Source organism: Triticum aestivum, chromosome 5A, assembly GCF_018294505.1.
Source record: "Triticum aestivum cultivar Chinese Spring chromosome 5A, IWGSC CS RefSeq v2.1, whole genome shotgun sequence".
Lineage (NCBI taxonomy): Eukaryota > Viridiplantae > Streptophyta > Magnoliopsida > Poales > Poaceae > Triticum > Triticum aestivum.
In genome coordinates this window covers 40,541,711-40,555,226 of record NC_057806.1, presented here as the reverse complement: position 1 = coordinate 40,555,226, position 13,516 = coordinate 40,541,711, and positions in this window count along the sequence as shown.

The window sequence follows — 13,516 nt, the reverse complement described above, 5'->3', positions numbered from 1 at the left end:
GAGGGGGGGGGGCGCCCCCACCCTCGTGAGCAGGGTGTGGGCCCCTGGACTTCATCTTTGGCGAGGATTTTTCTTTATTTATTTTAAGATATTCCGTGGAGTTTCAGGACTTTTGGAGTTGCACAGAATAGGTCTCTAATATTTGCTCCTTTTCCAGCCCAGAATTCCAGCTGCCGGCATTCTCCCTCCTTATGTAAACCTTGTAAAATAAGAGAGAATAGCCATAAGTATTGTGACATAAAGTGAAATAACAGCCCATAATGCAATAAATGTCGATATAAAAGCATGATGCAAAATGGACGTATCAACTCCCCCAAGCTTAGACCTCGCTTGTCCTCAAGCGAAAAGCCGATAACAATAAATATGTCCTCATGTTTAGAGGTAGAGGCGTCGATAAAAATAAAATACAGACATGAAGGCATCATGATTATTCTCATAACAGCAACATATATAAATTTTGTCACATGATTACTTATGTTCAAGTGATGATCAATTCACAAAGCGAAAGTATGAATCAGAAACCTTATTGAGCCCCAACAAACTATAACCTCAGTCATTGAAGCAATTGCAATTTATCATAACATCATAAAGAGTCTATGTCAGAGCTAAAAAGCAAGTCCACATACTCAACTATAACCTAATCCTTCATAATTGCTAACACTCACGCGATACTTGTGGTTATGGAGCTTTAATCAGACACAGAGAAAGATAGGGGCTTATAGTTTTGCCCCACAACCTTTTACCTCAGGGGTAATGTCAACAATAATGGTTCATGCTCCCCTACATCCAATTTTATATATATATATATATATATATATATATATATATATATATATATATCATGTTCTTTCCAACATGCTGAGCTTGCCAAAGGATAAAGTGAAAAAGGAAAGGTGAAGATCACCATGACTCTTGCATAAGGTAGAATATAATAATAAGGATAGGCCCTTCGCAGAGGGAAGCAGAGGTTGCCATGCGCTTTTATGGTTGGATGCATAAAATCTCAATGCGAAAGAACGTCACTTTATATTGCCCCTTGTGATATGAACCTTTATTATGCAGTCCGTCGCTTTTATTACTTTCACATCACAAGATCGTATAAAGCTTATTTCTCCCCCACCTATAAATCATACATATTTAGAGCAATTTTTATTGCTTTGCACCGATGACAACTTACTTGAAGGATCTTACTCAATCCATAGGTAGATATGGTGGACTCTCATGGCAAAACTGGTTTAAGGGTATTTGGAAGCACAAGTAGTATCTCTACTTGGTGCTGAGAATTTGGCTAGCATGAGGGGGAAAGGCAAGCTCAACAAGTTAGAGGATCCATGACAACATACTTTATCTCAGATATAAGAAAGACATAACTCATTACGCTGTCTTCCTTGTCCAACATCAACTCTTTAGCATGTCATATTTTAATGAGTGCTCCCAATCATAAAAGATGTCAATGATAGTATATCTATATGTGAAACCTCTCTTTCCTTATTACTTCCTATTAATTGCAACGATGACCAAAGCTATGTCTGCCAACTCCCAACAACTTTTAATCATCATACTCTTTCTATGTGAAGCCATTACTCTCAATAAGATCAATATGAACTCTTTGTTTCTTTTTATTCTTTTTCTTCTTTTCTTTTATTCACCCAAGATCATGGCAAAATAATCAAGCCCTTGACTCAACACTAATCTTTATTATATATATAGCTCACGGACTCGATTACATAGAGAGATCATAAAGCAAAACTCAAAACTAGATCATGCCATAAACTTTATTCTACTAAATCAAGATACTACTAATAGGGTCGAATAAGAAAAACGGTAAAGATAGGAGTTGTGATTATGATACGATACCGGGGCACCTTCCCCAAGCTTGGCAGTTGCCAAGGGGAGTGCCCATACCCATGTGATTATGTCTCCTTCTTTGTTGTTGATGTAATATTATTGGCGATGATTCCCTTCAGGATACAGTTGACTTGCTGCTTGAGATCCATTATTCTCTAACTTATTGGAAGGGATTCCCTTCAGGATTATTCCCTCGAGCTTATTGACTTGCTGCTTGAGATCCATTATTTCCTTACGGAGCTTCCCTATGACGGCCAAAGCTCCTTAAACCCAAGGGTGTTGCATAGCTGCGGGAGAATAAGAGACACTCCTCCTCATATTTTCGTAAGAAAGAAATCTAACATTGGAAGGGATAACTGAGTTTGGAATAGCTGAGCTCTGTAGTTCCCCCATTGTGAACCCGGCTCGGAAACGAGAGGTGACTTCTTGATCCTCCATGGCATCTACCCTCAGCAAGTCAGCCTCCATCTCCTCCTCCGTTGCTGGCCCAAAGTGGTCAGCGTCTCTGTTTGCCCTTGGTTCCGGTGCCGGGTTAGATACCCGACTCTCCCCGACTGACTCTTGAGAAGACATCTTGCTCTAATCTACAGCAGGACAGCTCGAAACAAAAACAGAGGAAATTTGCGTGATACGGGAGTCAAAACCTTTGGGAGGTTATATAATGAATTTTTACCGACCAAAATACGTATCGTACAAGAAAACGGAGTCCGGAGGGCACATGAGGTAGGGGGGCGCGCCCAGGGGGGTAGGGCGCGCCCACCACCCTCATGGGGCCCTCGTGTCCTTCCCGGACTGCTACTTATTTTTCTATTTTTCTAAATATTCCAAAATGGAGAAATATTGCCTTAAAAATTGTTTTGGAGTCGGTTTACTTACCGTACGACATACCTATTCCTTTTCGGAGTCTGAAACATTCTGGAAAGTGTCTCTTATGTATTCCTCCGGGGTCACGGTTTCAATAATATTGGTTTCAACATTTATGGGATTACCTGAGATATAATGTTTGATTCTTTGACCGTTTACCACCTTCGGGTTAGTGCCTTCGAAGTTGTTGATTTTTATGGCACCGGAACGATAGACCTCCTCGATAACATAGGGGCCTTCCCATTTAGAGAGAAGTTTTCCTGCAAAAATTCTTAAACAAGAGTTGTATAGCAATACATAATCACCTACATTAAACTCACGCTTTTGTATCCTTTTGTCATGCCATCTTTTAACTTTTTCTTTAAACAACTTGGCATTTTCATAAGCTTGGGTTCTCCATTCATCAAGTGAGCTAATATCAAATAACCTCTTCTCACCGGCAAGTTTGAAATCATAGTTGAGCTCTTTAATAGCCCAATACGCCTTATGTTCTAGTTCGAGAGGTAAGTGACATGCTTTTCCATAAACCATTTTATACGGAGACATACCCATAGGATTTTTATATGCAGTTCTATAAGCCCATAATGCATCATCAAGTTTATTGGACCAATTCTTTCTAGACCTATTAACAGTCTTTTGCAAAATTAATTTGAGCTCTCTGTTGCTCAATTCTACTTGACCACTAGACTGCGGGTGATAAGGAGATGCAATTCTATGATTAACATCATATTTAGCAAGCATTTTACAGAAAGCACCATGAATAAAGTGTGAACCACCATCAGTCATTAAATATCTAGGGACTTCAAACCTCGGAAAAATAACTTGCTTAAGCATTTTAATAGAAGTGTTATGATCAGCACTACTAGTTGGAATAGCTTCTACCCACTTAGTAACATAATCAACAACAACTAGAATATGTGTGTATCCATTAGAGGCAGGAAAAGGTCCCATATAATCAAAGCCCCAAACATCAAACGGTTCAATAACAAGTGAATAATTCATAGGCATTTCTTGACGTCTACTGATATTACCAATTCTTTGACATTCATCACAAGACAAGACAAACTTACGGGCATCCTTGAAGAGAGTAGGCCAATAAAAACCGGATTGCAATACCTTATGTGCAGTTCTATCTCCAGTGTGGTGTCCTCCATAAGCTTCGGAGTGGCACTTGCGTAGGATCTGTTCCTGTTCATGCTCAGGTACACAACGTCTAATAACACCATCTACTCCTTCTTTATAAAGATGTGGGTCATCCCAAAAGTAATGTCTCAAGTCATAGAAGAACTTTTTCTTTTGTTGGTATGTGAAGCTAGGTGGTATAAACTTAGCAACAATATAATTGGCATAATCAGCATACCACGGAGTACTACGAGAAGTACTTATAACATTTAATTGTTCATCAGGAAAGCTATCATTAATAGGTAGTGGGTCATCAAGAACATTCTCTAACCTAGACAAGTTGTCTGCAACGGGGTTCTCAGCTCCTTTTCTATCAACGATATGCAAATCAAATTCTTGCAGCAGGAGAACCCACCTAATAAGTCTAGGTTTAGCATCTTTCTTTTCCATAAGATATTTGATAGCAGCATGATCCGTGTGAATAGTTACTTTAGAATCAACATTATAGGGTCTGAACTTATCACAAGCAAATACAACTGCTAAAAGCTCTTTTTCGGTAGTAGCACAATTTCTTTGAGCATTGTCTAGAGTCTTACTAGCATAATGGATAACATTTAATTTCTTATCAACTCTTTGCCCTAGAACAGCACCTACAACATAATCACTAGCATCACACATAATTTCAAAGGGTAAATTCCAATCAGGTGGCTGAACAACAGGTGCAGAGACTAATGCTTTCTTAAGTGTTTCAAATGCTTCTACACAATCATCATCAAAGACAAATGGTATATCTTTTTGCAATAAATTAGTCAGAGGCTGAGAAATTTTTGAGAAGTCCTTAATGAACCTCCTGTAAAATCCAGCATGACCAAGGAAATTTCTTATACCTTTGATGTCCTTGGGACATGGCATATTTTCAATAGCATCAACTTTGGCTTTATCAACTTCAATACCTCTTTCGGAAACTTTGTGCCCCAAAACAATACATTCATTAACCATAAAGTGGCACTTTTCCCAATTCAAGACAAGATTAGTTTCTTCACATCTCTGCAAAACTCGATCAAGATTGCTCAAGCAATCATCAAAAGAGGAACCATAGACGGAAAAGTCGTCCATGAAAACCTCACAAATCTTTTCACAAAAGTTAGAGAATATAGCCATCATGCATCTTTGAAAGGTAGCAGGTGCATTACATAAACCAAAAGGCATACGTCTATAAGCAAAAGTACCAAAAGGGCATGTAAAAGTAGTTTTTGATTGATCTTTAGCTGACACGGGTATTTGAGAGAAACCAGAATAGCCATCTAGAAAGCAATAATGTGTATGTTTGCATAATCTTCCTAGCATTTGATCAATAAAAGGTAAGGGGTAATGATCTTTCTTAGTGGCTTTATTTAATTTGCGGAAATCAATTACCATCCTATAACCTGTGATAATTCTTTATGGAATCAATTCATCTTTATCATTAGGAACAACACTAATACCTCCCTTCTTAGGGACACAATGGACAGGGCTTACCCACTGACTATCAGCAACGGGATAAATTATACCTGCCTCCAGAAGCTTGAGTATTTCTTTTCTTACCACTTCTTTCATTTTAGGATTCAGACATCGTTGAGGATCACGAACTGGTTTGGCAGCTGCTTCCAAATTTATTTTATGTTGACATAGAGTGGGACTAATGCCCTTAAGATCATCAAGAGTATATCCAATAGCAGCCCGATGCTTCTTTAGAGTTTTCAATAATCTTTCTTCTTCATGCTCTGAAAGGTTAGCACTAATAATAACATGATATATCTTCTTTTCATCAAGATAAGCATATTTAAGATTATCAGACAAAGGTTTAAGCTCAAACACGGGATCACCCTTGGGTGGAGGGGGATCCCCTAAAATCTCAACAGGTAAATTGTGTTCCAGAATAGGTTCCTGTTTAAAGAATACTTCATCTATTTCCCTTCTTTCATTCATGAACATATCATTTTCATGGTCTAGCAAATAGTGTTCTAAGGGATCACTGGGAGGTACGTCAATAGAAGCAAGACCAATAATATCATCCTTACTAGGAAATTCTTCTTCACGATGTTGTTTACTAAATTTAGAGAAATTAAACTCATGAACCATATCATCCAAGCCAATAGTAACAACATTGTTTTTGCAATCTATCTTAGCATTAACAGTGTTCAAGAAGGGTCTACCAAATATAATGGGACAAAAGCTGTCTTGTGGGGAGCCAAGAACAAGAAAATCAGCGGGATATTTAGTTTTCCCACACAAGACTTCAACATCTCTAACAATCCCAATTGGTGAAATAGTATCTCTATTGGCAAGCTTAATTGTGACATCAATATCTTCTAACTCAATGGGTGCAATATCATGCATAATTTCTTTGTATAAGTCAATGGGTATAACACTAGCACTGGCACCCATATCACATAAGCCATGATAACAATGATCTCCTATTTTAACAGAAATAACAGGCACGCCTACCACAGGTCTATGTTTATCTCTATCACAAGGTTTAGCAATTCTAGAAGTTTCAGCGTTGAACTGAATAACATGCCCATCAATATTATCAGACAAGAGATCTTAACAATAGCAATATTAGGTTCTACTTTAACTTGCTCAGGGGGTACATAAGTTCTGATATTGCTTTTATGAACAACAGTTGAAGCTTTAGCATGATCCTTTACTCTAACAGGGAAAGGTGGTTTCTCAACATAAGAAGTAGGAACAATAGGATCATTATAAGTGACAGTCTTTTCTTCAACTTTAATAGGTGCAGCTACTTTTACTTCTATGGGAGGATGATATTCAAACCACTTCTCCTTAGGGAGATCAACATAAGTAGCAAAAGATTCACAGAAAGAAGCTACTATCTCAGAGTCAAGTCCATATTTAGTGCTAAACTTACGGAAAATATTGGTATCCATAAAAGATTTAACACAATCAAACTTAGGTGTCATACCTGACTCCTTACCTTCGTCGAGGTCCCAATCTTCAGAGTTGCGTTTAATTCTATCCAATAAATTCCATCTGAATTCAATAGTCTTCATCATAAAAGAGCAAGCACAAGAAGTATCGAGCATGGTGCAATTGTTTTCAGAAAGCCGAGCATAAAAACTTTGCATAATTATTTATCTCGAGAGCTCATGATTGGGGCATGAATATAACATTGATTTAAGCCTCCCCCAAGCTTGAGCAATGCTTTCTCCTTCACGAGGCCAGAAATTATATATATAATTGCGATCACGATGAACAAGATGCATAGGGTAATACTTTTGATGAAATTCCAATTTCAATCTTTTATAGTCCCACGATCTCGTATCACATAGCCTATACCATATCAATGCGTCTTCCTTCAAAGATAAAGGGAAGACCTTCTTCTTAGCAACATCATCGGGTACACCTGCAAGCTTAAATAATCCACAAACTTCATCCACATATAATAAGTGCTCATCAGGATGCTTTCTTCCATCTCCTGTAAAAGAGTTAGCTAGCAGTCTTTCCATCATACCCGAAGGAACTTCAAAAGGAGTTTCATTTTCAATAAGTTCAGTAGGTTGAGGAGCAACTCTTTGCTCTACTGGATGGGGCGAAGATACCCCGAACAAGCCCCTCAGAGAATTACTTTCCATAGTAACAAGTGACAGTAAATTTTAGCACACTATATAAATTTTTCCTTACCAAATTCCACCTACCAAAGGCGCTACACTCCCCGGCAACGGCGCCAGAGAAGAGTCTTGATGACCCACAATTATAGGGGATCTATCGTAGTCCTTTAGATAAGTAAGAGTGTCAAACCCAACGAGGAGCAGAAGGAAATGATAAGCGGTTTTCAGCAAGGTATTCTCTGCAAGTACTGAAATAAGTGGTAACAGATAGTTTTGTGATAAGGTAAATTGTAACGAGCAACAAGTAACAAAAGTAAATAAGGTGCAGCAAGGTGGCCCAATCCTTTTTGTAGCAAAGGACAAGTCGGAACAAACTCTTATAATAGGAAAAGCGCTCCCGAGGACACATGGGAATATCGTCAAGCTAGTTTTCATCACGTTCATATGATTCACGTTCGGTACTTTGATAATTTGATATGTGGGTGGACCGGTGCTTGGGTGCTGTTCTTACTTGAGCAAGCATCCCACTTATGATTAACCTCTATTGCAAGCATCCGCAACTACAACAAAAGTATTAAGGTAAACCTAACCATAGCATGAAACATGTGGATCCAAATCAGCCCCTTATGAAGCAACACATAAACTAGGGTTTAAGCTTCTGTCACTCTAGCAACCCATCATCTACTTATTACTTCCCAATGCCTTCCTCTAGGCCCAAATAATGGTGAAGTGTTATGTAGTCGACGCTCACATAACACTACTAGAGGCTAGACAACATACATCTTATCAAAATATCGAACGAATACCAAATTCACATGACTACTAATAGCAAGACTTCTCCCTTGTCCTCAGGAACAAATGTAACTACTCACAAAGCATATTCATGTTCATAATCAGAGGGGTAATAATATGCATATAGGATCTGAACATATAATCTTCCACCAAATAAACCAACTAGCATCAACTACAAGGAGTAATCAACACTACTAGCAACCTACTAGCACCAATCCCGGACTTGGGGACAAGAATTGGATACAAGAGATGAACTAGGGTTTGGAGATGAGATGGTGCTGGTGAAGATGTTGATGGAGATTGCCCTCTCCCGATGAGAGGAGCGTTGGTGATGACGATGGTGATGATTTCCCCCTCCCGGAGGGAAGTATCCCCGGTAGAACAGCTCTGCCGGAGCTCTAGATTGGTTCCGCCAAGGTTCCGCCTCGTGGCGGCGGAGTCTCGTCCCGAAAGGTTGCTTCTGATTTTTTTTTCTCATCGAAAGACTTCATATAGCAGAAGATGGACGTCGGAGACCCACCAGGGGGCCCACGAGGTAGGGGGGCGCGCCCTAGGAGGGGGGGGGGCGCCCCCCCACCCTCGTGAGCAGGGTGTGGGCCCCCTGGACTTCATCTTTGGCGAGGATTTTTCTTTATTTATTTTAAGATATTCCGTGGAGTTTCAGGACTTTTGGAGTTGCACAGAATAGGTCTCTAATATTTGCTCCTTTTCCAGCCCAGAATTCCAGCTGCCGGCATTCTCCCTCCTTATGTAAACCTTGTAAAATAAGAGAGAATAGCCATAAGTATTGTGACATAAAGTGAAATAACAGCCCATAATGCAATAAATATCGATATAAAAGCATGATGCAAAATGGACGTATCAACGGCTAGTTCAGGGAGTGTTGTAGAGATTGACAAGCATATAGTTAAGTACAAATTAAAAGGGAAGGCACTGGAGAAGGAGTGCTTCAGGAGGGCTTTTGTTTGTTTCAAGGCTTGCTGGCACTGGTTTCTGAATGGTTGTAGGCCCTATTTGGCTGTTGATGCAACTGCTTTGAATGGAAGATGGAGAGGCCAGCTAGCAGCAGCTTCTGCAGTTGATGGACACAACTGGCTATTCCCAGTTGCATTTGGTGTGTTGGAGGTAGAGTCCGAGGAGAGTTGGGTCTGGTTTCTGCAGCAGTTGCACAATGTCAGGAGCAAATGCAGAGGAGAATGCAGCAGCAGAGGAGAATGTAGCAAGTATAGAGGAGAATGCGGCAGTAGAGGAGAATGAAGGAACTGAAGTAGCAGCGAGGTACGTGTGCAACATTTCCCTTTATTTGCATTTGTTCTCTTTTTTATCAATGACCAAGCTCAATTTGACCCAGGTCTAGGTTAATTAGAGGCACAGGACAGAAAAGACCAAGAGAGGAAGAAACTTCATCGGTTGAACCATCATCTGATGCAGAATTTGAAACCATGGATTATGAAGGTTTTGAAGCTATAAGAGAGGAGGAAGTTATTTTGTATGAAGTTTCTTTAAGGATGAGTGAACCCACAGATGACCGTCAACTGGTCATCACTTGCTCGGTCAGTCAAAGCTCAGCAAAACCGCCACCACCAGAAGTGAAGATCAGAAGCAACAAGACAAAGCTTTCAAAAGCACAAAATATCCCAGCCAGGGAAACCAGAAGCAAGACGGTTAACCCATCCCGGAACACAGGGAGCAAGGCAAAGATTTGAATTTGAACTTGAATGGAAGTCATAAACTTTGAACTTTAAGGATTTGTAATAAGGGTGAAAACTTCTAAGGTGTAATAATTCTATTTTGTAATTTGATGTGAAATTTGAGGTAGAATTTGAATTTTAGGCAAACTTTGAATTTTAGGCAAACTTTGAATTTGAACCAACACTTGAAGTCCATTCCCCCGTGGCGTGAGCTGCAAAGTTTGTTGAACTATTATAAACGTTAGGTGATTAATTCGATCTCTTTTGCATGGTAAAACTTATAGTCATGAGAATGTGCTCCAAATGAGCTCCCAAGCTAGGGTAAACAACCCCATTTGTAATCAAGTTTTTTTGGACCTACTCCAAATGAGCCGTATATTTTTTATTAACACCTATTCAATCTATATAGTGTAGATCCGAAGAACTCACTATTTATTGAATTAATCTTTCTATTTTTACATCTTTTTGAGACAAATATACTTTAATAGAAAATCATGAAAAAACATGTTTAAAATATGAAAATGGAAAACTAAGTTCAGATCCTTCTTATTCACTTCGAAATCAAGCTTTGGTGATTTTTTTTATTTTTTTTATTTTCAAAAACCGAAGAGAGCCCTACCTCCTCTCCTTGGTCTCTATGAAACGTTGTACGTGATAGCTCATATGTGTGAAGGTTTTTTCATGAAAATGTCCATAGACAAAGTTTATGATTTTTAATGGGTAACATGTCACACAAGACAACATTGTGCGTAGGTTTTATATTTTTTTTTGATTTTTTAAAAATTAATGGTGCTCATTTGACCTCGATCGTGCTAGCTAGGTTTTTATTTGTAAATGTTCGTATACCAAGTTTACTATTTTTCCTCGTTAGTGTGTCTTATAAAACGACGAACGACAAAGGTTTCATATTTTTTTGATTTTTTTAAATTAGTTATGCTCAGCCAAAGCCTTGGAAACCCCGTTGACCAGCTCAAAACCCCTCAAAACCCCGCGGGGTTTCGCCTAACCCTAGCTCCGAACGTCAGCCGTCCGATCATACCCTAGCGCCAAGCGACAGCCCTCGGATGTGGTCTTCTAGAAGGAATTCTGAGGACAGGCTGCGTGCAGGCTCCACGCCGTTGGATCACATAGACGGCTCCGCATCGTTGGATCGTGGGGCGATCCGCGATACGTGTTGGTTGTGCCTCCCCTTTCTTCTGGTGCTTATTCTGCAGTGATGAGAGGACCCACTCCTCCTCTGCTTCTTCTTCTCCGGCGACAAGAGGAGCCACTCCTCTGCTTCTTCTTCTCCGGCGAGTTTGGGCGATATGTCGAGCTCCACTTCAGCCTCCCGCCCCTCGTGGACCCAGTATGGTCCACTTCCCATGGAGCGATGTCCTGACTGCCCACGCAGCGCACCACTGATACGGTTGGCTTCGAAGGAGGTCAAGAATGGCAACTATGGGCGCGAGTTCATGAAATGCGAGAGCAAGCTAGAGGGGCAGGTTAGATCTCATGATATTTCTCTAATTTCTTTTTCTATTTGCTTTTAATTTTTTTCGATCTAGGATTTAGGGTTCATGTTTTCATTTTAGATCATGAAGAAATGCACACATTTTGAATGGCTGGATGACTACGTTAAGCGGATTCAATTCAATGGGGCCCCAACCCGGGAGCTCAGTCTGCCGTCAGCACCAACGAATTTGGTCTCTAAAAGTGTTGCTCTGACAGTTGGGGATGCAAATCTGAAGGGGGAATTAAAGAATATGAACAAGAACTTGAAGCAGATGATTCAATTGAACAAGCAGGCGAATCTGACAGCTTTAGGATTTTATCCCTTTTATTTTTGTGTAGTTCCTCTAGGATTTGCTTACTTGCTGGTCATCACTCGTTAGAGATGTTATTAGTGTGGTGTCATGTGCTCTAGGATTTGGTTAAATTTGTGGATCATGTGCTCTATGCTCTGTGTTACTTAATTTGTGGATCATGTGCTCTATGCTCTGTGTTGCTTAATTTGTGGATCATGTCAGTTTCTTCAGTTTTGTACACTTTCAGTTTTGTACACTTTCAGTTTCGTCAGACAACACAGACCGCAGAAAAAACGTAGTTCTAGGGCCCAAATTGTGTTGGGCCGTATCATTGCGTTGAGTGCCGAAGGCCCACAAAGATAAAAGAGGCCTAGAAAATAGTGCACGTGCTGGCTCTGTTTTTTTCCTTGATTATTGCCATGGTAAATCCCCTTTTATTGTTGGACTTGCCCATGTCAAATTTATTTGTACATATCGTGGAATTTTCCTTCTGTATATAGCCTACGGCACAACACTTTGATTTTTTGACATGCGGGTATTATAAAACATGTTTTTGTTGCAATAAAATACGAATATTGTATACACGAATTTTTGTTTTTGTTATTAAGAGCATGCCAGACTTAATTATGTAGATCATGATATGCATCTGAAACCACGTCTAGAATAATCCCCTAAAATAAAGTCCGGTGGCACCATTAGCCACCATATCCATCTAGAGAGCATGTCTAGGGCTCGGCTACGACACCATATCCATCTACCGATATCTCACGTAGCAAGCATACATCCATAACATAGAAAATAGGTAGCAACCATAGCATACTTCTTACATAAAACAGAGGGTGCCCTAAACCATAGCATAGGCCACAAACTATTCAAAAATTAGCTTGTTTTTGTTCATACAATATACGAAATAGGGCCACCAACAATTCAAAAGAAATTGGCTTTTCTTCTTCATCTTTTGAACATCAACATGGCTCATTTTTCTAGCTTTAGTTTCCTTTTTGACACTTCAACTAGTCCATTATCCGCGCGTGCGAAAACTTGACCCTACTCTAAATGGGCCATTTAAACTTGACCTACACAAGTACACACCATGAATATAACAAGACGAATGGGCTACCCTCCAACCATTTTTACAAGGCTAACCCCAAAACTTGCTGGTTTTCATTGAGCGATAGCCTTTCATTGATTGATTTGGCATAAGGGCTCGCGTACGGCGCCATATCCCTCTAGCGATATCTCACGTCAAATAAGATAGAAATAGCAAGCAAAACACGGATAACAACCGACATATCAAATAAGGGTAGCAAGCATAACATAGTTCTTACGGGATAACACGACAGAGATAACAAGTTCACGGTACAACCAACGACATAGTTAAGATAGAAATATATAAAAGATAAAAAGCCCTAACACCATAGGGCATGACAAGCTCACGAGACCGGGCCTTCACCACCATCTTCACTGCGCCTCCTCTGCACTGCTCCTCCTCTCCATGCCGTCCTCGCCAATGTAGTAGGGGAGGCTGTGCATACCGTCGCGGGTGGGGAAGATGCAGTCAAAGTTTGTGAAGATGTTGTGGGTTGTGAATGCGATGAATTCACATCCACACCAAAACACCTTGCCAAGGAGGTAGCACACATCAAATGTGCTGGTGAAGGTGACGGTGAGCCCTATCGGCGGAGTCCTGGAGTTTGGGCGCACTTCCTCTAGTCGGAATATCACTGGCGAGCCCGCCGGGAGGTGGGCGAAGCCCGCACCGAGGAACCACTGGGCAAATCCCCTTGCACCCCTCCAGCGT